Raw genomic sequence first — 23,774 nt, 5'->3', positions numbered from 1 at the left:
CTAACCACATCCTCTGGCAACAAATTCCAGAGATTTATTGTGCGTTGAGTGAAAAAGAATTTTCTCCGATTAGTCTTAAATGTGCTACTTGCTAACTTCATGGAATGCCCCCTAGTCCTTCTATTATTCGAAAGTGTAAATAACCGAGTCACATCTACTCGTTCAAGACCTCTCATGATCTTAAAGACCTCTATGATATCCCCCCTCAGCCGTCTCTTCTCCAAGCTGAACAGCCCTAACCTCTTCAGCCTTTCCTCATAGGGGAGCTGTTCCATCCCCTTTATCATTTTGGTTGCCCTTCTCTGTACCTTCTCCATTGCAACTATATCTTTTTTGAGATACGGCGACCAGAATTGTACACAGTATTCAAGGTGTGGTCTCACCATGGAGCGATATAGAGGCATTATGACATTTTCCGTTTTATTAACCATTCCCTTCCTAATAATTCCTAACATTTTATTTGCTTTTTTGACTGCTGCAGCACACTGAGCTGACGATTTCAATGTATTATCTACTATGACGCCTAGATCTCTTTCTTGGGTGGTAGCTCCTAATATGGAACCTAACATCGTGTAACTACAGCTAGGGTTATTTTTCCCTATATGCAACACCATGCACTTGTCCACATTAAATTTCATCTGCCATTTGGATGCCCAATCTTCCAGTCTTGCAAGGTCCTCCTGTAATGTATCACAGTCTGCTTGTGATTTAACTACTCTGAATAATTTTGTATCATCTGCAAATTTGATAACGTCACTCATCGTATTCCTTTCCAGATCATTGATATATATATTGAAAAGCACCGGTCCAAGTACAGATCCCTGAGGCACTCCACTGTTTACCCTTTTCCACTGAGAAAATTGACCATTTAGTCCTACTCTCTGTTTCCTGTCTTTTAACCAGTTTGTAATCCACGAAAGGACATCGCCTCCTATCCCATGACTTTTTAGTTTTCGTAGAAGCCTCTCATGAGGGACTTTGTCAAACGCCTTCTGAAAATCCAAATACACTACATCTACCGGTTCACCTTTATCCACATGTTTATTAACCCCTTCAAAAAAATGAAGCAGGTTTGTTAGGCAAGACTTCCCTTGGGTAAATCCATGTTGACTGTGTCCCATTAAATCATGTCTTTCTATATGCTCTACAATTTTGATCTTGAGGATAGTTTCCACTATTTTTCCCGGCACTGAAGTTAGGCTCACTGGTCTATAGTTACCCAGATCACCCCTGGAGCCTTTTTTAAATATTGGGGTTACAATGGCCACCCTCCAGTCTTCAGGTACAATGGATGATTTTAATGATAGGTTACAAATTTTAACTAATAGGTCAGAAATTTCATTTTTGAGTTCCTTTAGTACCCTGGGATGCATACCATCCGGTCCAGGTGACTTGCTACTCTTTAGTTTGTCAATCTGGCCTACTACATCTTCCAGGTTGACAGTGATTTCGTTCAGTTCGTCTGACTCATCACCCCTGAAAACCAACTCCGGAACTGGTATCTCCCCAACATCCTCACTAGTAAACACGGAAGCAAAGAATTCATTTAGTCTTTCTGCAATGGCCTTATCTTCCCTAAGAGCCCCTTTAACCCCTCGGTCATCTAATGGTCCAACCGACTCCCTCACAGGTTTCTTGCTTTGGATATATTTAAAAAAGTTTTTATTATGAGTTTTTGCCTCTATGGCCAACTTCATTTCAAATTCTCTCTTCGCTTGTTTTATCAATGTTTTACACTTAACTTGACAATGCTTATGTTTTATCCTATTTTCTTCAGATGGATCTTTCTTCCAATTTTTGAAGGATGATTTTTTGGCTAAAATAGCCTCTTTCACCTCACCTTTTAACCATGACGGTAATCGTTGTGCCTTCCTTCCACCTTTCTTAATGCGTGGAATACATATGGACTGCGCCTCTAGGATTGTATTTTTAAACAATGTCCAAGCCTGTTGAACACTTTTAACCTTTGCAGCTGCACCTTTCAGTTTTTTTCTGACAGTTCTGACAGTTCTTTCGTGATTTTTTTTAAAAGTGTAGGGAGATGTATTTAGAGACAAATGGGGGGACATAAAGATCAGCCATTGCTCTTTTGGGAAACAGCTAAGACAGTGGCTAAGAGGGGAAATAATTTCATATATGGCAGCTAAGCGAAAGGCACTTAATAGGGACATTTTTAATTTGTAACGTCAAATGCAGAAAGCGAAGAGAACATATGAACAAAATCCTGCCAAGGTTACAAAAGCAAACTTTTTGGAAGCTCAGATTGCCCTTAATGTTTTATTGCATCAGAAAGCCAAGAAAGGCTTGATGTATTACAGGTATAAATGTTTTCATTATGGGAACAAAGCTGGGAAATTAATGGAAAGCAAGTTAAAGGGTGGGGGAAAACTTGTTTCATTATAGCTATGACGGATCGTCAGGTAGGATGGTACATTCAAATTCCGATTTATGTAAAGTTTTTCTAAATTACTATTCTAAATTGTACTCGACTCAAGCAACTGATATTAATGCTCTGCGCAGATACTTTAGCGACAGTAGGTTTGCTCAAATTGACTGAAGAGCAGGTATTAAAACTAAATGCCCTGATAATGGCTGCAGATCTTCAGGAGGGTATTAAGAAGGGCCAGCTTATGAAATTCCTCGGTCCAGATGGTCTCCCTGCTGAATTCTATAAATTATTGCAGGTCCAAATTGTTCTGCCTATGACTGGTAGAAGATTTGATAACTAATGAAATGCCCTCCTATTTCTCAAACGTGGCTCATGTTACTGTTAAATTGAAATCTGGAAAGGATGCTCATTACCCAGAGTCATATCGTCCAGTCTCCCAGTTGAATTTTGACCTCAAGTTAGTTGCCAAATTAATGGCAGACAGACTAGCTAAATTTTTACCAGCTTTGATTAACAACTCCCAGGTGGGGGTTTGTTAAGAACAGACATTTGGTATTTAATGTACGTAGATTGGTGTTTTCAATGGAAGCGAGTCGATAGTGTCAAATCCCCACCCTGGTTTTAAGCCTTGATGCAGAAAAGGCATTCGACAAGGTAGATTGGACTTTTATGCTAGAAGCATTACAGAGTTATGGAATAATGGGTTACTTTTTATGCACAGTGAAGGCCTTATATAGACAACCCAAGGCTTCTATCTTAGTGAATGGATCCCTCTTGGAGCCATTCCCTATAGGTTGAAGAACCAGACAGGGTTGCCCATTGTCCCCTGCCCTTTTTATCCTCTCATTGGAACCTTTATTTAGGAAACGTTTGATAAATACGGGTATAAAGGGAGTTCCCATTGGATCCCGGGCGACTTGTCCTTTCAAATCGGCCACCTTTGCACTTGACATATTGCTTCATATTACTAATCCGGTTCCTTCTTTTACTGAAACTTTAAAGAAATTTGAAGAGTATGGTTCTTTGGCTGTTGCCCTGGGAGTGGACCCTTGGCCTGGTGCAGGATTGGTACAGCCCTCTGCTCGGACCAGGAGAGCGCCTGCCACCAGGATGCGGAGCACAGGAGGAGACAGGCTAGCTGTAGCTTCACCAATAGCACCCTGGGCTTCCCTCAGGTTGAGCCCTTGGTTACCCGAGCCGCCTGGTCTTAGGTGGGCCTTACAGGATCTCCTAGAGAGAAAGTTCAAGGGTGTGTCCACCACGAACAAGGGTGCGCGGTCAGTGCTCAGATAAGAAAGTCCAGAGGTCGTAGGAGGCCAGAATAGAGTGTCCGAATGTATAGCGAGAATCAATGCCAGAGTCTTTATGCAGAATGGTTAGCCAGGCAGGGTCGGTAACAGAGGTCTGTCTGGGCGTAATCAGTGTTCCAGGCAGAGATCAGGTCAGGAAGCAATCAAGAATAGTCGGTGTTCTAGGCAGAAGTCAGAGCAGGCAGCAATCAAGAATAGTCAGAGTTCCAGGCAGAGGTCAGGGCAGGCAGCAATCATGGAGTAGTCAAGAACAGGCAGAGGTCAGTACTGTGAGATCAATCTGAAGGGTACTACCATGGATGGAGAAACAAAGGAGCAGGAGATGCTGGAATGGGAGACACAGGAGACGTTGGAACAGGAGACCAGGAGACACTGGAACTGGAGATACAGGAGACACTGGAACAGAGAGACCGGAATGCAGGAAGGCAAACTTGCTATCACTAGGCGATCGACCCAATTGCCAAGGCAAGGAAGTGATGTGAGGCACTTCTTTTGTACAGGGATCAATCTGGGTGCGCCGCAGAGCTGGGATCCACCCTTGGCCCTTTAAGAGGGCGGTCAGTCCGCACATGCATGCCTAGGGGTGGGGCCAATGCCACGGAGGACGCCAAGCCCCGCCGTGAGGCCTGGCTGGAACTGGGAGGTGAAGCGTCGGGGAATGCTGCCGCAGAACGCCATGACCGAGTGGAGCTGGCGGCAGACATGAAGGCGGCCGTCCCGAGACTGGCTGGCATGGAAGAAGGGTAAGCAGGTCAGGCGCAAGCGGGACACACAACATTGGCAGGACTTACAATGAACTTTCACAAGTCTAAAGCTTTGCCATTACAAGATGTAGTAGTGACCCAGTTTGGACAGCCATTTCCTATGAAATGGGCTGAAGATTCAATTAAGTATTTAGGAATAACCATTTGTAAAGATACTTCCACATTACACACAGTAAACTATACAAGACTATATGAAGACACTAAGCAGTTGTTATTGAATTGGAGAGACTTTATCCTTTCGTTATTTGGCCGGGTTAATTTATTTCAAATGGTCATTTTGCCAAAATGGCCTTATTTATTGCAGACTTTACCTATCTTTCTCACAACACAAGAAGTTCAAAGGGTTAAGGCATTGATTAGGTTATTTCTATGGAAGCATAGGAAACTGCGCATTGCATTCCATACCTTGATGGAGCAGTGGAAAGAGGGGAGAATGGGTTTGGAAAATTTATGGTGGTACAGTATTGCCTGTTTGCTACGGCATGTGGGTGATTGGGTGATGAACCCGAGGTTTTATACTCCCCGGGAGATGGAGCAAGAATTAGTCTATCGATTAGATCTCAGTTATTTGCTGCATAATTATACCTCTAAAATCTCGGTGCGATTGCAGCAGAATGTAATCATGTTCCCTTTATTAAAAACATGGAGATGGTTATGCACGCAATTAAAATTAACATACAGAGTTTCTCATTTTCTCCCACTTGTGGGTAATTTGACCTTCCAGCCGGGAGTAAGATCTAAGGTCTTTGCAAGATGGGCTACCCTTGGTCTTCAGACAATGTGTCACATTGTTGGAGATAATGTTCAAATGGTTAGCTTTCAGGGCTTAAAACGTACTTTTCAAATAGAATGGAACGATTATTTTGCATACTTGCAGGCGAGACATTCTGCTGGTTCTTTAAATAAGCAGGAAGCGCTACTTGAAAATAGAGGCTTTTTATTGGAACTTTTTGACCAGGAGGATCCCTCTCGCCATACTATTTCGGGGTTTTACACCTTTTTAAAAAAGAATGTTGGTATGCCACGGTTGCTGACAGGATGACTTAACCATTACTTTATCTGTCAAATTTTATAGGGATCATTTTAGGCGTATTCAACAGTTAATTAGTAACCTGGACTTGAAAGAGACTCAATATAAGTTTTCTCATCTGTTACTATATCTCTCAGAAATGGGCCAAGGACATGCACTTGGCTGAGTCAGATCTCTGTATGAAGTATGGGAATAATTTAGAGAGTATTGGTCATCAAATTTGGGCGTGTAAGCGAATCCAAGATTTTTGGCACAAAGTCCTCACATATATTTTTTCTGTTACTGGGTCCCGTATACCCTGGTCTGCAGATTATATTTTGTTGATTTAAGCAGAGTGCCCTTTCATACCAGTTTTGTGCATTTATGGTGCAAGAAGGTGTTGTTACTTGCAAAGAAGGCAATTTTGCAAAGATGGCTGACACCGGAACTGCCTACCATCACTCAAGTACGAAATGCTGTATTTCACCTGTGTGTCATGGAAAAGTATATTGTAGTCTGTGATTTATTGAAAACTAAGGCTACTTTCTTGAAGGTGTGGGACATGGATTTTCAAACCCTGCCACATGTAATTTGCAGAAGAATTGTTAATGATATATCCACAACATAAGCTGAATCCACTGGATAATACTCATAACAATAAATATTGAATATTGGCAGGACAGAGAATGTGATTTGGGAGGGAGGAATGGAAACAAGAAGTTTTGTCTTTTGTTATATACTCTGCTCATAATTTGAGTGTTTTTCAATTGTATTCCTGGATAATGGGTAAGGTCTCAACCATTCCTAGGAGAATGTTTGTATTTGTTTTTTTTTCTAAAATCAATAAAAATATTTAAACATAAGATGTGGATCAAAGTTGGGCCAGCCCGGCTGCTTAGTGGCAAGTGCTGTACATTTCCGTACAGAAGGTTCCCGGTTTGATTGTAAGATCTGGATCCACCAGAGCTGGAGGTGCTGCGAAGGCAGCATTCGTAGCCCCTGGGGAGGGAAGGAGTCTTGGTCATATTAAGGATGACATCTGGTAGCCGGAATTTGGAGCCCGTGATACAGGTTTTCAGCAGGAACCCCTGGCGCATATTTCCCCAGCCTCAGGACTGTTGCTACAATGACCGGACTGGGAACAGTTAAATAAGGGGAACGCTCCCGGAGTGCTTTTGAATGAAGGATCATAGTGCGCCAGAATCCCAGCTCTAGTTCCTGCTGAGCTGGAGGAAGGAGAAAGGAGAAACTCCTGGGGGGGGGGGGGGGGGGAGATGTGCAAACTTGGAGGTCTGCGTCCTGATGTTGCAGCAGTTATATATTGTGTAGCAAGACTTGTCTCAGCTATTCAGGTTGGGTCGGGTGGACTGGAATCATCCAGAAATCTCAAGAGTGTCATGAGGGGGAGATAAGACAAAAATGAGCTCCCTCGTCTAGAGTTTCTGAAAGCCCTCCAGCTGTGCTGTAACAGTGGAGCACTCAGCAAAGTCTGTGGACAAGGAAGAGGGAGAGAGAGGAGAGAGGCTCATGGAAATCCAACCTTACAGCAAAAGAGGTTCTTCGTGTAGTCAGTATGAAGATTTAAAAAATAATGATTAGGTACTACCTCAGGCCATGGTTTGACCTGCAAATGACTTGTGCTTTTGGAAGGATGGTATGCAGCATTAAGAATGAAAATGTGCATGAAGCCAGCAGTGTAAGATTATCATCTTGGGGGTGGGGGGGGGGGGGGTTAACTGCTGAAGCTTGCTGTGCAGGGGAAATATTATGATGTACGACCTTACCAGTACTGAAATACAAAGGAAGATCTTTCTACTTTCGGATAATTTGAGATTTCTGCTCCATCCAGGCCAGAAAGAGTTCAGAACTTCAAAGCATCTGGACTAGCATTTCATTACCATATATATATTATGCCCTTCCTGCTTTTTAAGGCGATGCAGAGGATAAATGCACACACGCCAAAACTAATCTCATAACTTGTGACGTATCAATGGTGCCAGTTAGTAAGGAAAAAATGAAAGCCAAAAGGTGTAGGGTTTTTTTTTTAAAAGTATTAAGCGCCAGCTCAAGTCTAGAATGAAAACTTACAGATGGTGATTTGTACATTCTAATTTTTGACAGCACATGTGCGGTTCAAATGCCAAACAAAATGTATTTAGGGTAAAGATGGAAAAGTAGCATATTTGGTAACACAAAATTGTTGGGTTGGGAATAACGCAGCATCACAGACCGGCGTGGGACGAAAGCTTTAGAAGGCAGGGAGAAATGTTTGAAACCAACCAGTGTCTGCTGTGCTTCCTTTTTGAAACATCTTCTGGGTTAAAAACGAAGGGGAATGTAAAACTGATTTCTTGTTTGGGTGTATTTATTACCCTAAATTAATTTTTTACGTTGGCTTACCGTTTCTCAACGCTAGAGTGTGTGGATGTCAGGTTCTTCGATAACGCATGTGCTTCTGTGTGGCCCACCATGGGCAAGTCTGTGCGACGTGCTGATGCAGAAAACTAAGACAGAAAGCAAAATTAGAATCCAAATAACTGGGAAAGGACAGTGTGTAGCAGAATGTGCTTGTCTGGGAAGAGGAGCTGAGCACTTGTGAAACTGGAGCCGCTATTCTCAGGGCTGCACTCCCCCTCCTTCCCCTGTGCCAAATAAATGCAAAACGAAATGCTAACCAAAGGAGCATGGGACAAAAGGAGATATGGGAATGGGAATGGGTTGGACAAAGAGGTTAAGCCAATAAGCAAGGAATATATATATATATATATTTATATATATATTTATTTATTTAGGAATATCTCTTCTGCTTTGAAAGCACACTGCCAACATGGATGGTTTTGCTTTTTCCGGCCATCGCTATCTTCTCCTGAGGAGCAGCAATTTTGATTCCTTTGGTGAGGTGCAATTTTCTCACAGTGGGCTTCGTCCTGCTGAAATCCTGCACCTGTGCACCGTGGGCATGTTTTCTCCTGCTACAAAGTGGTGGTGATCCAAAAAGGAGAGTTTTGGCCCAGCTCAGGAAAAATTCAGCCCTGTCCCGTGGAGAGGCCCTCCTGGTCAGTGTAGTGCTGGGGGGGGGGGGCCCCTCTGGCGCACACATCTCCAACCTCTGCCACATCCGAACAGCCACCGGCTGATAAATCTCTGGAGGTTCTGCCTTCGCCCGGCATCCATCTGTGAATGCTACTGCGCTCGCACCCCCAAACTTACCCATACCCTTCCCCACTCCCTTCCCTCTTCCCCTCTCATTCCTTGAGTCTTTCCTAGCTAGTTTTATCCTCTTCCCTGTGTTCTGGTCCCCTCCTCCCTTTCCTTTTTGTTTGCTAACCCTGTCCTTAACGCTCTCAGCCAGACCATTGTCCGCATTGCTTTCTACTTGCCCCCTTCCTCCCCTTCCTCCCCTTTACCTCTTCCCATTTTCCTTTCCCTCTTCTTTTCTTCAGGCCGCGTCCTCTCACATTTACAGGCCGATGCGATCCCGTGCGTTGGCTGCAGCACACGGCTCGACGTTTTGGATGCGCGTCCATAACCCCCCCCCGATGCAAAACGGGGGGGTCAGTGCGTCCAAAACGCGCGTCCAATCGCACCTGCAGGTAATGGCGCTCATCACATGCAAATGCACGTTGATGAGGCTATTATCTATTCCCCCCACGCCAAAAAAAAAATGTGCGCCCGACGCACATTTTTACTCGCCATTATTAACACCTGCCCCGAGCAGGCTTTAATTTTGGAGGAGCCCAAAAAGTGTACTGCTTTTCTGTATTTCCTCCGACTTAATATCGTGTCGATGTTAGGTCGGAGGAACTAAAAAAATTAGAATGTCCCAAAAAAAAAATTTTTTTTAAAAGTATGCCAGCGTTCAGGTTAGGAAAAGAGACGCTCAATTAACGAGCATCCATTTTCCTAACCTGTGGGGACACTCTAAAATTGAGCGCCCATTTTCCTAACCGGCTGACTGCCACCTCTCCCGGGCACCTGCTGCCGAGGAGGTGCTAGGGGTGCGCAGTTTCCCCTAGCGCCTCCTTTTTACCACGGCAGTCCATTTGCATTTTGCATTGGGTGCCCTGGAGAGGTGGATCGGCGCGTCGATATTGCATCGACCTGTTAATGTTCTCAGCTCTTTTTCTTCCCCCAAGAGACAGACAGACAGACAGACAGACACACACACACACACACACACACCCTTTCTCTCTCTCTCTCTCTCTCTCTCTTTCTCATTTTGCCCCTTGATTCTGGCTGTAGCCATGGCCTCTGCTTTGGACACTCCAAAACAGCCCAGAAATGTGTCCAGAAGCTGGGAACAGAGTGCCTGATGCTCTTTCCATGACTGCAATATTCTAAGATGCGGTTGCGGTGCTAGACAATAAGATGCTGGAGGGCAGGGAAGGCAGCATGGTGTGCGTGTTCCTGCAGGGGAGGACAGATGCCGAGGGTAAAGGATGGCCAGGTGTTTCCATTTGAGAACAGAGTCCCAGGAACAGGCGTATGTGAGTGATGGGGGCGAGCTGGAGATCAACATCTTGGGTGCACTGGACTTTTGTACAAGTTTGACAAAGACTCTCAGTTGCTACCCTTAAGAGAACATTGGAGTAACCTGCACGACGCAGCAGATACTACAATAAGAAGCTTGCTGGGCAGATTGGATGGAGCATTTTGGTCCTTTCCTGACGTCATTTCTATGTTACTGTGGTACTAATATTTCATGCTTTCCTGCATCTAAACTGTGAACTCCTACGTTTATGATGGGGGACATCAGTATTCACTTTTCAGCTGTGTTGGTACAACTGAAGTGCTTTGGAGGTCAGCAGCTCCCTGCTTGTGCTTCAACCTGAAACTCAGGGTGGTATTAGCCAACTGGGCCATGCTTAGTAGCCTCCCTCCACTCCTTTGGATCTGTTATTGGGGAAACTTCAGCTGTGGGAGGAAAATGAGAGAAGGAGGTAAACGAGACACCAAGAGGAGAGGTAAACTCCAGGCCTCTGGATCCTCAGCTGCACAGAGGCACCGACACGTAGGCATCACCCTCACAGCACTGTTTCTGAACACTGGCTTCAATGGTTTTAGGCACAGCACCCACGGATATCTTCAGTGTATACATTTTCACATAGGAAAGAGTTGTGCGCAAATCGTGTTATACGCACATAAATCCACACCACAACCTCCAGGTTCAGCCACAGAAACTTTACTGCATCTCTGACCAGGAGTTAAATTTCCTGCTAAGTTAAGAAACCATGGGAATTAATAGCTAATGCCTTGATTAACACGGGATCTGCATGGAGGTGTGCTGAGTTGCATGCACAGTCTTCCTCGCATTTGTGCGCACATTTTCTCGTGCACTAAACTCCTTGTTAAATCGGGAGTGAAGTTGCCCCAACAGAAGGGGGCGCCCTACAGCGCATTAAAGTGTGCACAGCTGAGCGCATCTCAGTACATCGGCCTGTCAGCAATCAAACCCTGGGACCTTTCACATCACACTGCCCATCACTGCCACTAAGCCACTGGACCGGCCCCGAGTGTCTCCTGTTTGCCAGTTGGTCCTCACCAATTTAACAGCCACTCTTAAGATGCCTCTTCCAAAACACTTTGCGACACAAATTTAGGACTGAGCGACAAAAGCATTAACTTTAGATCTGGAGCGCATTAACCAAGAAAAGCGACAGTGTCCTCCTGTCAAACATGCGGCTCCAATCAGAGGCTTAATTTACTGCAGCGGGGTAAAGTGAGAGGCACACGGTGGTAACTGACTTCTCAGCTATTTGTATATGTTGGGCCAAGGACTGGTATGCACGGCCTAAATTAAACACAAAGGCCTCTTTGTCTGGCTGGGTGCCGGGAGGAGGGAGTGAGAGATGTTCAGAGAGGAGGCTTCTTCACCAGATATTAATGGAGCGGAGCCAGCACCCGGCCGATCCCCCGCCTGAAGAAAAGAGCAGAGATGTCCGAGCTGTCAGTCAGAGCTCTCAGCCTTAGCATGCAGAGCTGGAGCACTTCTGACACAAGTGGGAAGCACTCAGCTTCAAGTGAGGCTATCTTAGCGCTCTCTCAGATCCTGCCTTTGGAGATCTGCTTTTGGATTCTATCCTAGGCCATACTTGTTCTATCTGTCTATCTATCTCTTCCCCCTTCCTCATGTCACCTCCTTGCAGGGTTTTTTTTTTCTTTTGCACTCTACTGTTAACCCTGCCCCCAGCCCCATCCATCTCTCTCTCCTCCCCTCCCCGCCCCCAATCCCTTCTAGCATTGTTTTGCCTGAGTTGTATGCTGGTATTTGGGTTTACAGAAAGTAATGCTAAGATTGACTGAGGTAATTTGCCATGTAATTTAGCTGAGGGCTGATTTAATCCATCAGCAGTTCTCTGTTTTCCTTGGTGTTTTCAGTGCAGACTCTGTTTATAGTTTTGCAGGAGCATTTTCTTTCTTTTTTAAGCATTATTCTAAGGACTTATTGTGTTTCAGCTCCCTTTTTACATCTTGCATTTTAAAGTTATATGAAAAAATTATCTTGTGTGAAACCGTGTGGCATGAGTATGCATGTATATATATATAGAGAGAGAGAGAACGAGAAGTAATACATATAAACAATTTCTTAACACCCAAAGCAACTCAATCGAGAGGAGGCAAGATACCACAATTCAAGAAAATTTTACCAGGCATTTTTACCTCCATTGCACTATAAAAGTATAAGAATAGGTCAAGGCAAGCAGTTTTAAGAACGAATACTACTTAACTTAAAGAGTTGACATTACGATAGGGGAAGAAACATAGGGAATTCCCAAAGATGGCCTAGAACTCAAGAAAGTGGCAAGATAAGATAGTTCAGAAAAATATGCTTCTTAGACTGACATGGAAAATTTAGCCGGACTAACTCACCACATTACAGAACCCTAGGTTTCATTGGTAAACACTGTTTTCCGTTTGTGTGTGTTGCTCTTGCTACATCTGAGTAAGCACAGATTTTACAGGTCAACAGGGACTCACGTTTCGAGCACAAAATTGACAACTACAATAGCTGGCTTCACGGATTCATCCTCTTCCTTCTCCACGACTTCTGTTAAATTTAAAATATCAAAGGAAAGATGCAGCTGCCAAGGGCTGAGCTGATTTGTCCTTTTTCTTAAGAAATGGAAGCAGCAATAAGCCTTGGTTATAGGTGAACGGGACTTGTCTGGAATTTGTAAAACTTCTAACATATGTCTGTGCAACATAGCAAGCAGGGCAGTTGCTGGAGAAAATGGTGTCCCGTGCAAGGGTTGGTTTCCACACCGCCCCCCCCCCCCCCCCCCCCCCGCCTTCTCTTTCAGGCTTATGTGTACACAGACTCGCAGATTGTCTCAAAAGGCAGTGTGGCACCCCTCCCACCCTGTGCCCTGGGTGGACATCCTGCTTGCCCACTCCTCGCAACAGCCCTGATAGTGACAAGTGTGGCAGAAGATAATTTCGGAAATGTATAAAATATAAGGTCCTACATCTAACCGCGTTTTCCAAATTCTCAAAATTAGCATAAAGATTTAGATTATCTCATATCATAGAGGTCTTGGTGTCTTAGGTCTTTTTAATGGCAATTTCCACAGTGTCTAGACACTAGGCTACATCTGAAACTTTATTCTCTAAACCTTGTGATTTTTCCATAGAGTTCCGTAATTAGCTGAAAACTATCTGAAGTAGAGAGGATAAAGAAGTCTCAAGTCTAGCAATAGCCTTCCAAACAGTCTTGAAATTGATCACTGGAGGCTTTAAAAAAAAAAAGTTTCCTCACCGGGGGGGGGGGGGAATAGCCAGACTACCCCCAAAGCATGTCCATCAAATTAAGTGAGGTTCTTCCCTGAAACGGTACCTTATCCAGCCCTCTGCCGAAGGCCTCATTAATCTTCCGCCATGCTCCATGCCGACAGGATGACCAGGCCCTTCTCAGGCTCGCCGGTCCTTCTCCTGCCACTACGCTACGTAACCTCAGAAATATTGACAACATCAGCGTGCTCTGGAAGCGTTTGATCAGATGTCTGCCCAGCGGGATCTGCCCCCTGTATGAGGAGGGAGGACGTGGTCAGAAACTGCAGATACTCATACCTGCTCAAGAATTCAGTGAAAAATAGAGGGCCTTAATTATAGTACCTACCAACGGAACGAACTGAACGTGTTTGCCAGCCCTGCTACTCTAGCCGTCCCTCACACCATGGTATATTGCCATGGAAGGAGCTCTGATATCATTCGCAAAGATATTCCAAGCGTGAGCGACTCCAGGCTCCCATTAGGACATGTTCTGATTTTGGAAGGGGTAGGCAGACGCTCTTGTCTTGTTAGGAAAATTAAGGGCGCTGCAGAATACCAGCATGCCATGACGGCAAATACCTACCCAAACAAAAAGTAATTGTTTTGAAGGAACACAAATGTGCCACTTTACTTTTTCAGGCGGGGAGGGGACATTTTTTTTTCTTTTTTTTTTTAATGCCACTTTTGGCTTGCTTCCAGTTCTGATTGTTCTGACATTGAAAAAGCTGATTTTCAGAATGGACTGTCACCATCAATTTTCCCTTTTTTAAAGGACTTTAATTCTTTCAGCATGTCCATATGGTTTCATAAAACCCCCCCGATACATGGCAAATCCCCTTGGTGTTGTAAGACAAGATTGCTGTTAAAAAATGTTTAGGCTTAGTCAGCTTCTTCTCACCACTGAAGTCACGAGGGACTCTGGGAAACCGTGTTTATACTGAGCTTAAATTGATTGGGCAAGTTTAATGCAAGCAGGTCAAAGGTACAACTGCTTAGCTAGTCTCATCAACCACTCAGGTTTCAGCATCAGTTTATAAGTAAAGTCCCGTAATGATAACATCTGGCTGCGAGAGCATGGGCTGCACTTTGTGCGGTGATTGAATGGAAATTAATGGCGGGGGAGGATCCAGCTCAGGGCAGCTTCATTCCTGAATTATGATTTCTCATAGATAAGGTGAAAGGGGCCAGACTTTGATCCCTTTTAGTCCCGTTATCAAGCCCCATGTGATGGAGCCCTCCTTTGGCTCACTCCCCCCGGGGGGCTGTGAGATGTCCTTGCTTGCTTGTTGCGAGAGTGCAGCCAGTTACGAGGGCTCCGGGGTGGGCTTTGTCTGGGTCACGATTTGTCCCTGTTCAAGGTCCCTTTTGGTGATCATTATTCATAAGCCGAGCCCTCACGGTCTGTTCAGCATGTGGTCCACAGCCCCGTGAAGTACGACATTATTGTGCTGTGACAGTTATAATAGATGACACTGAACTCCTTCCTTTTGGTTTTTTTTTTTCTTTCCTTATGGAGAGCGATAGGCAGACATTGCTACATCACTCCCCCACAATTCCAAGCGTACAAGGTCTTTCACTGTGAGATCTCAAATTAATTTTGGCCCAGAAAATCTGTTAGGGTGGGAGGGAGCTTAAGAAGGCAAATCCTAGTTAATTGATCCTAGTTAATTTTCCCTGTTTTATTGTAACTTTCTCACATCCTTATTATTGTTTTACTGTATTTAAAGTTTCAATTGGGAAATTTGTTTATTATGTTACGCTTTACCCTACACACATTGTTAGCTGTAAACCGGGTTGATATGATATTAGTCATGAAACTCGGTATAACAAAAATAATAAATAAATAAATAAATAAATAAGGGACAGGACCAAGCCGGATCTCTTTTGGGCTGTATAAATTGTAAGGCAGTTGTGAAGATAAGAAAACAGAAAGCAGGCTGAGCCCCGCAGTTCTGTCCCAGCAGTGGATTCCCCTCATTATCCTTCCCTTATGAATTTCTGGCTGAAATATGGATAATCTTGAAAGGGAAACAGTTCCTAAGAATTGTGACTTGTAGGCTCTCTCTCCTCCATCCCTGTCACGCACATGCTTAATAGTCAAGAGGACAAAGAATGTGATGGGGGGGGGGGAGGGGAGGGTGTCACAACCAGCTTTGCCATATTGCAGGCAGTAGGGGCTGGACCATATAGACCGCAAGATGAATCTGAGTGAATATTTGACATGCGGCCCTGGGGTTAATGATTATAAAATTGGACAATGGCAAAGCCTGCTGACAGTTGGGGCATAACCCGCGATGCTAAATTTATATTCCCTCTACTACTCTTTAATACAGAACTCTTTGAGCGTAATAATCATTACGTATACTGGGAAGCGAAAAAATGTAAACTACCTTTGAACATACTGGCAAAAGGTAAACTTACAGCTGTTAATCCAGTGAATCATACTTTATGTGGGAGTGTTAAATGTACTTGAAAATACCACTGTTTATCTATGTAGTGTATATATTTATATGCCCCATGTATGATATATAAATGATCCAGCTGAATGCTGTTGAAGTTATGTTGATACAATAGGCAGAACTGGTTCAGAGTGTTTCAGACTGTAGTTTGGATGCCAGTATGACAGGTCCGTACATTCTGACATATTGCACTGTGCTGAATTAGGCATTCTCGGTCCAGGCTGAATTATCAGCTGGTCTTTACCAGTATGGAAGCTCATTCAAGAAACCAGTGAGTTATTAGAACTCTCTTCCATTGTATGTTTTAATTCTTTATTTTTTTTTTCCCCCTACCTGGGAACAAACACAACCCCAGCCTTTTCTCTTTTTTTTTTGGTTGCCCCGTCTCCTCCAGTCAGGATCTAAAGTTTCAATAAACATCTGTTTCTCTTTGTGTTTCTCATCAGACCTCAGCTGTGCTCTTTTCTCTCACCAACTGTATAAAAATCATTAGTTGACATACTAAAATGACATTAAGGAAAGTCTGATCCATAGCTTCTGACTTTTGTGCCTGCTCAATGAGGTTAAAAAGTTCTCCTTTTATGAATCTACTGTAAGTGAAGTTATTCTGCTTGGCTGATGTGAGCTATTTTTTTCATATGTCACTGACCAATGTCCACATTCCTTTAGTGACCACTGGACTGTGCTCCTTGGCAATGGAGGAAACAGGTTTTCACTGTAGAACACAACCACTAAATACTAATAAAAGCATACTTGTGGCTGTGAGAGCAAAAGCAACTCCATTTTATGGCAGTGTCCTTTATGTAGGGTTCCAAATTGCTCCAGATTTTCAGGACAGGTTGGTCCGGTCCTGGTTTTACCCCATTGCCTGCAGGGACTTGTAGTTCTGGTTTCCCTATTACATTCCCTAAGAAATGCAAGACTACAAGTCCCTGCATGCAGTGAGATAAAACCAGGCCTGGATCAGTCTGTCCTGAAAATTGGGAGCCAGTTGACAATACAACCTTTGGGGTAGATTTTAAAAGGGGTACGCGTGTAAGATACACGCGTACCCCCCGAAAACCTACCCCAAACCCCCCCTGCGCGCGCCGAGCCTATTTTGGATAGGCTCGGCGGCGTGCGCGTAAGTCCCGGGGCTTGCATGGAGGGGCGTGTTGGGGGGCGTTTCGGGGGCGTGCCGGGAGTGACGCGGCGTTTCGGGGGCGGCGCTGTGAGCGTGGTTTCAGCTCGGGGGCGTTCCTGGGGCGTGGCCGCGGCCTCCGGACCAACCCCCGGACCGGAACATGGAGTGCGGCAGCCGGCCCGGCGCGCGCAAAGGTAGGGGGGGTTTAGATAGGGCCGGGGGGGTGGGTTAGGGAAGGGAAGGTGCGGGGAGGGTGGAAAAAAGTTCCCTCCGAGACCGCTCCGATTTCGGAGCGGCCTCGGAGGGAACGGAGGCAGGCTGCGCGGCTCGGCGCACGCAGGCTGCCGATTTTGGGCAGCCTTGCGCGCGCCGACACCGGATTTTAATGGATACGCGCGGTTACGCACGTATCTATTGAAATCCTGCGTACTCTTGTTCGCGCCTGGTGCGCCCATCAAACATGGCCCATCAAAATAATAGGAATTCAAAATGGATGGGACAAGCATAAAGGATGCTTTGTGGTGGAGCGATAAAGTCAAAAAATGTAAGATCAATCAGAGTTTGCTGCATTGCAGATGGAAGAGCAAATGGGCAAATCAGATTTTTTTTATTCTGTAAAAATCTATCTACTTTAGCAAGAGTGACTGCAAAGCCATGGAGATGATCTAGACCAAACAAGATACAAAGAAGTTTGAAGTTTTGTAGGTGAATTTTCTTGAATACAGGAGGTCTACCCAATTTAGCATTGCTAAGGATCCCAACTTTAAAGAACCCAGTGAAATTTTTTAGACATATTTTTTTTTGTTGCTATATTGCCCTTCCTGAAATTGATGGAAATGAAATAATTGGGCAGAAGATACACAACTTCAAAACTGTGCAAACAAACTGGCTTGCCTGAAATGTAAATCTGGCCTTGAAAATCAAAATTGCTTATAACCTAACTTAAAATCATCAGAATGCAGAGAACTACAATAATAAGAAAGTCAAGAGAAATAAATTGAAGCATGAGGAATAAATTTAACGAGAGAATGAAAGAGCCTCAACATAACGTACTGTCTAAAATTGAAATCTGTTATATTATTAAATGTTCTGTTCTCCACGCCCTATGCCCTAGATCTTTAGCTAATATGTATTGGGAAAATTCATATGATACCTGTTGATGAATTCTACCTCTGTAACCCGTCTTTATATGTTGACCCTAGCGATGAATGTTAACTTTTGTAAACCATTGTGATTATTTCAAGAACAATGGTATATAAAACATCTAAATAAATAAATAAATAATGCCCTGGTTTTCATTTATTTATGGTACAGAGATTGGTAGACTACAACAGCTGACTGAAAGAAAGAAAGAGAAAAGAGCCAATGAGATTACTTTTGAAGGCTGATTATCCGGCATGCATGGGGAATAGGTCTTGCTGGTTAATATGTAGTTATCTGAGTTCTCTGCTTCCTGCTACAGGCAGCAGCATTCAGGGAGCAGGAGAGGAGGAATGATAGTGAATTGGACAGAACATAGAACAGAGCAAAGTAAAGCTACTCTGCTCTCTAAACCAGCCCGTTCTATCTTCTCATTCCTTTCCTCCTCATACACATACACACCGAATTATTGCGCAAAATGAGATGCCAGTTTAGTTAACTGCTCATTCACTTGAGTCCTAGCTAATAAGGCTTTTATTGTATACATATATAAATGATTTTAGAAACTATTTTAAAGGTTATATTTCTTATTTAATTGAGACCATTCTCCCTGTTTTTACCTTCTGAGTTCTCTTCCCACTTTCCCTCTACAAAAAGTGAAATGCACTAGAATAAGGGGACTTTGTCTCGCATGTCCCCTTTTCAAAATCTTTTAGGTATTGACATTCATGACTGTATATAGCAACAAATTGTCACATCTCAAGACATCAGAGGTGCCCAGATTTTCTACTTACATCCTGTATGTTGTTCTCAAACCTGATCTAAAGATCGTCGTAACCCACATCAACTCTCAGATGATCTTGCCTCTGGTTTTTAGGCAAGGTATTCCCAGTGTTTACTCTACTCACATCCAAAACATTGTACAGCATCGCTAAAATCCATCCCTTCCTTTCCAAGCATGCTACCAAAATACTCATCCACTGTCTTATCACCTCCCACTTAGAAACTGCAACTTGATCTTCACTGAACTGTGTTTCTCCACTGCAATCGGTTCAAAATTCAGCTGCACAACTTACCTTCCTTCAGCGTTGCTATGACCATGTAACTCCTCTTCTCAAGTAGTGAAATTCTCTCCCTCTCCTCTTCTGCGTACAGTTGAGCTTCTCTTACATGCCTATCAGCTCATCGATTCTGAAGCTCATTTCCCATCTTCTCTTTCTTTACGCCCTTCCAAATGACCTCCATTCACTGGGCAAGTTGCTCTTATCTGTGCCCTCCTCCTCCTCCACCAACTCCCCATGTCTACCATGCTGTACCGTATGTCTGAAATTGATTTCCTTAATCAGTGCGTCCTGTTCCTTCTCTGGCCGTATTCAAATCCAGTTTAAAAGCTCCCCTTTTTGAAGCTGCTTTTAAATCCCAATCACTTCTCCTCAATAAATACACTTCCCATCGACTCTTCTTTGTATGTTTGTCTTGGCTAGACTTTCCATGGAGCAGGGACTGTCTCTTAACGTGTACAGCACTGCCTATGTATAGTAGCGCTTTTAGAAATGAATTCATCTCTGTCTTTTTCAATCTGCCTTGTCTTAGGCTTGTGCTCTGAGAGAACAAACTGGGTAAATTAACATTGACAGATAGGCTCCTGGTAACGCCTGATAGTAATGGAATATGGTTATTTGGCCACAGTTAAACAAAAAACGTGTGCGCACACTTTATGGAGAGGGGAGGAAAAACTCACATGTACGTTTGGAAAATAGTACAAGGGGTGCTGTCGCGTTCACACGCTAAGCATAAAAATAGTTACAAGGAAAGCAACGAGACTTCCGGTAATGTGATCAAGCTGAACAGATGTGAGGCAGCTTAGCTCCCTGGAGGAACCCTGAAGTTTTCAGGATGGGTGGGTGTTAGCATCATCTATTTATCAATGCCCAGGGGTCCAGTTAGTATTTGTTGTGATGCTGTTATATGCATCCGAAAAACAGCATTTTATGTTTTGATTGTGGGAGCCTTGTGGAAATCTCCCACCCTGTCTTTATCTACATCATGTTTTGTATTGCCCACTAAAAACTGTTTGAAACATATAAAATAACCAAACTGTTGAATAGAACTAATACTTTTATTAGGCTGACAAACATTTTCATGTATGGCGATCTATCATGGCAATTAATATGCCTTTCTCTGACCATGGGACCTTAGCAGTCCTGAAAGCTTGAGCTTCAAACATGTGTTTGCACCCGCCAGAGGCTCGGTGGCACTGCCACGTTGAAGGGCTCGGGTCTTCTGCTCCCATGTCTGCCGAGGCTGGTGATGCTGTGGAGGCAAAGTTCATACTCCAGGGTGGGGCAGGCAGGGTGTCATCGCCATTGCACAATGACCACGTCTGCTGGCTTGATTCAGGGCCCATGATTGTAGGGTTTCTGAAGGAGCTCTGGTGCATGGGAGGGGTCATAACATAGGGGAAACATCCCTGTGAATGAAGGCAATCACCATACAAAATTGTCAACACAGATGCAGCATAATTAACTCAAAATACAAGAAACTTCTAATAGATATTTTTCTCTTTGTTATTCTCTCTAAACTCTGTTGAACCAGGCGTTGTGTCTAAATAATTAGGGCCATCATAACGCCCAAGCAGTTTGCTTTTGTATTAGCATCTGGCTGCTACAGGGTCGCGTATAATCGTAGGCCCACGCGTAGTTCCTTTTCATAAATGCTCTTTTAAATTGTTTTTTTTTTTCATAAACCCTTTTTCTTAGTAAATTTTTGATAAATGTATATAAAAATCATACGAAGGAATTACTTCCCAGGCTCAGCGCTATCCAGTGCTAATTATTTAGACACAGTGCCTGGTTCAACAGAGTGTAGTGAGAGTAGCAAAGAAAAAAATCTTTATCAGATGTTTCTGGTATTTTGAGTTGTTGAATAAAGGCGCCAGATCCTAACCCTGGTTCCGAGTGAGCCTGAAGCCCAAAGGAGCTGGAGGAGCCTGCCGAATCAAAAGAGAAATTAACCTGCCAACTACTTTGTTGGTTTTCCTTCCAAAAATGTTATATTCTTTTGAAGAAGTTGTTTAAGTAGCACCAGTGCCCAATAGGCAGCTGAAAGACAGGCTGAGAAATCATAATACTGTTACCAAACACTGCTATTGAACTGTATGACACCTGAGAAAGTGGGTAGTGGGCTCTTTTATTATTATTATTATTATAATGAAGAAAACATTGGCGAAATTGCCAACAGGGTAATTTTTATTTTAACTATTAAAATATATTTCATCATGATCCTAAGTCTCATGTCCTCATCCCTCCTTCTTTTCGCGCCCTATCATAATAAAACCAGATTTTTAATTTGGAAAATGTTAAAACTGCACCACCAAACCACCCAGTTCTCCCAAAACAGATCAAACTGCTGCATGCTGGTAGCGCCATCCTCTGTTTTCCTGCATAAAAAGAGCAAACAGTTTTCTCTCTTCCAGCTTATAGGACCCAAGCGCATGAGTTTTTTTTTGTTCATTTCCAAAGCAGACATCAATGTAACCCTTCCCTGCTCTGTAAGCTGTGTTGTGCTTCACGCTCTTGCCTGCACTGTAAGAAGTGTTTTCTAAAATGTGCGTTCCCACGCCCACTGCTTCCCCTCTTTCTCCGAGTATGGGTGTCAGTGCTGCTTAAAAGAGAGAGAAAAAAAAAAGAAATGGAGATCATAAAGACCTTAAGGAAGGTAACTCAGCTCTGGTGACTCATCCCCTGAAAGCTTTACTGCTTGTCATTCTGAACTGCAAACTTTTATCGCCCTGTCACGTCTTACAGACCTGATACCACAAGAATTCTGATTTCTTAAAGCCTCCTCCACATACTTCAGTGTTTCAGGCCATGCTCTGAATTCTTTTTAATTATTTAAATAGGAACGTATCAGTCTGTTTAGCGAATCTAGGTCACAGCTAGATTTTCACATTTTTTTTTTCTTTTCATTACAAGTTGCCTTCTCCCTGAAGAACCTGATTTTTTTTGTACTGGTTTTCACTGGAAACACAAATAATGGGAATTATGTGGTAGGCTTCAAACTGTAGCGCAGATTTCTGGTAAACATGTTGGCCCTGGAGGGAAAAACTGCATTTTCCTCAGGGTGATTCCGTTTATGGCACCAGTGCAATTATATCCATAAATGAGGCCGTGATTGGCACCTGAAAATTGGACTTCTCCTGTCTTGAAAGCTCCTGTACATTGTTTTCTTTGGCTATTTCTTCTGTTGGTCCAGTGAAAGGTATCGCAGCCTGTAAGTGCATTGCATGGTTTTACTCTAAACATCATGCTATCTTATATTTCCAAGGCCTTGTAGAAATTCAAGAGTTGGTGTAACAAATTGTACTGTTTATGTTGATCCTGTGAAGGACATCCCCCAATCAATTTGGTTTTATTGGAAGCAGATGGAAGGGAATAGAGTACAAGGTAAATGATTTGATGCAGAAAAAAAAAATATGAAACTGATTTGAAGGAGGCTCTGCAGCATGGACTGTCCAGAAGGCTAAAGAAGAGAACTATTGGAAATGAAAACTGGAAAGGGGAAGAATCAAAAATGTGCCAGAGCAAAGCTCCAATCAAGGGAATCATATTTCATAAACTAAAGCGAAGAATAAGGGAAAAATTATTTGAAAAAGAAAAAAAAAAAGGCTGAGATCCAGAAGATCCTGACTTATACCAGCCTATTTTGCTGTCAAAACAAACCATTAAACTATCTGAGGGACTCAAATACATTTTACCTAATTTAACACATGATGTTCAAGTGGAATTTGTACATGATTGGCATACAGCAATTAATATAGGAAAACTCTTGGCTGCTATAGTCGCTTTACAGATACCAAATCTATACTAATAATTTGACACTGAAACGGCTTTCATTCAAGTTTGCATGGCCGTATTTGATGTTTTTTTTCCCTTAGATCATTTCACTTTGCAGGGATGATTCTGGACAAATCGCTGCACCTAGGAGGTTAGTCCTTACAAATGGACTGGTCTCAGGATTTTTCTCTGTTTAGAGGCACCAGACAGGATTGTCTTCACTCCCCACTTGTATATGTGCTAAGCTAAGAATGTCTGAGGAATTTCAGCATTAATGTGGAAAAAAAGTACTGGTAAAAAATTGCCTTGTTCGTGGACAGGTCTGGATTTAGACACAGGCAACTTGTCTAGGGTGCCAAATTTTGAAGCTGCCAAGGAGAAGCCTTACTATAGGGCTGTGCTCTGATGCTTCTTTAAAACAGTGCCATCATGGTACTCTACCTACCCTCACTCCATTATCCAGTCCTGCATATGAGGGCCAAAATCTTAAATCCAGCCTTCTTCAAGGATAATGTTTATTATTCTTATCTGACTCTGAAACATTGTTCCCAGCTATAAAGAGATAACATAGGCAATTTGGCATATTCTCTGGTCTTAAACCCAGTCTAGAAAAGTCTGAAGCACTGAGAATGGGAGGGAACATAAGAATAGGATGGACAGAGTGACTTCCTTAAAATGGACCCAATAATCTTTAAAATATTGGGCCTGATTATTCCCAGTGACGTAGCAAAATGTAAAATTTGATTATTCCACCCTTAATTAAAAAGGTAGAGAAAAATCTGATTAGCTGGACTAATTTTTCACTATTTGACAGGATTCAATTAATTATTTAATTGTTTTGCCCAAATTGATATATGTGCTTCAAACCAACTTACAGAAGCTGCATAGAGCTATTACATGTTTAACATGCAGGGCGACAAAGTCCAAATTAGTAACTTCATATGAAGAAGGGGTATTTGCTGTATCGGACTTTTA

General features: G+C 43.2%; 1 protein-coding gene across 1 annotated transcript in view; it reads left to right on the top strand.

The window, feature by feature from the left end:
* Positions 1-23,774, top strand: part of LOC115083337 (GDP-mannose 4,6 dehydratase) — a 767,289-nt gene that overhangs the window by 655,454 nt on the left and 88,061 nt on the right. The gene's annotated exons all lie outside the window — the stretch shown is intronic.

The sequence above is a fragment of the Rhinatrema bivittatum genome, chromosome 2 (genome assembly GCF_901001135.1).
Source record: "Rhinatrema bivittatum chromosome 2, aRhiBiv1.1, whole genome shotgun sequence".
NCBI classification, from domain to species: domain Eukaryota; kingdom Metazoa; phylum Chordata; class Amphibia; order Gymnophiona; family Rhinatrematidae; genus Rhinatrema; species Rhinatrema bivittatum.
Note: the sequence above shows the minus strand (reverse complement) of the source record. Positions and strands in the feature narration are given on the sequence as shown.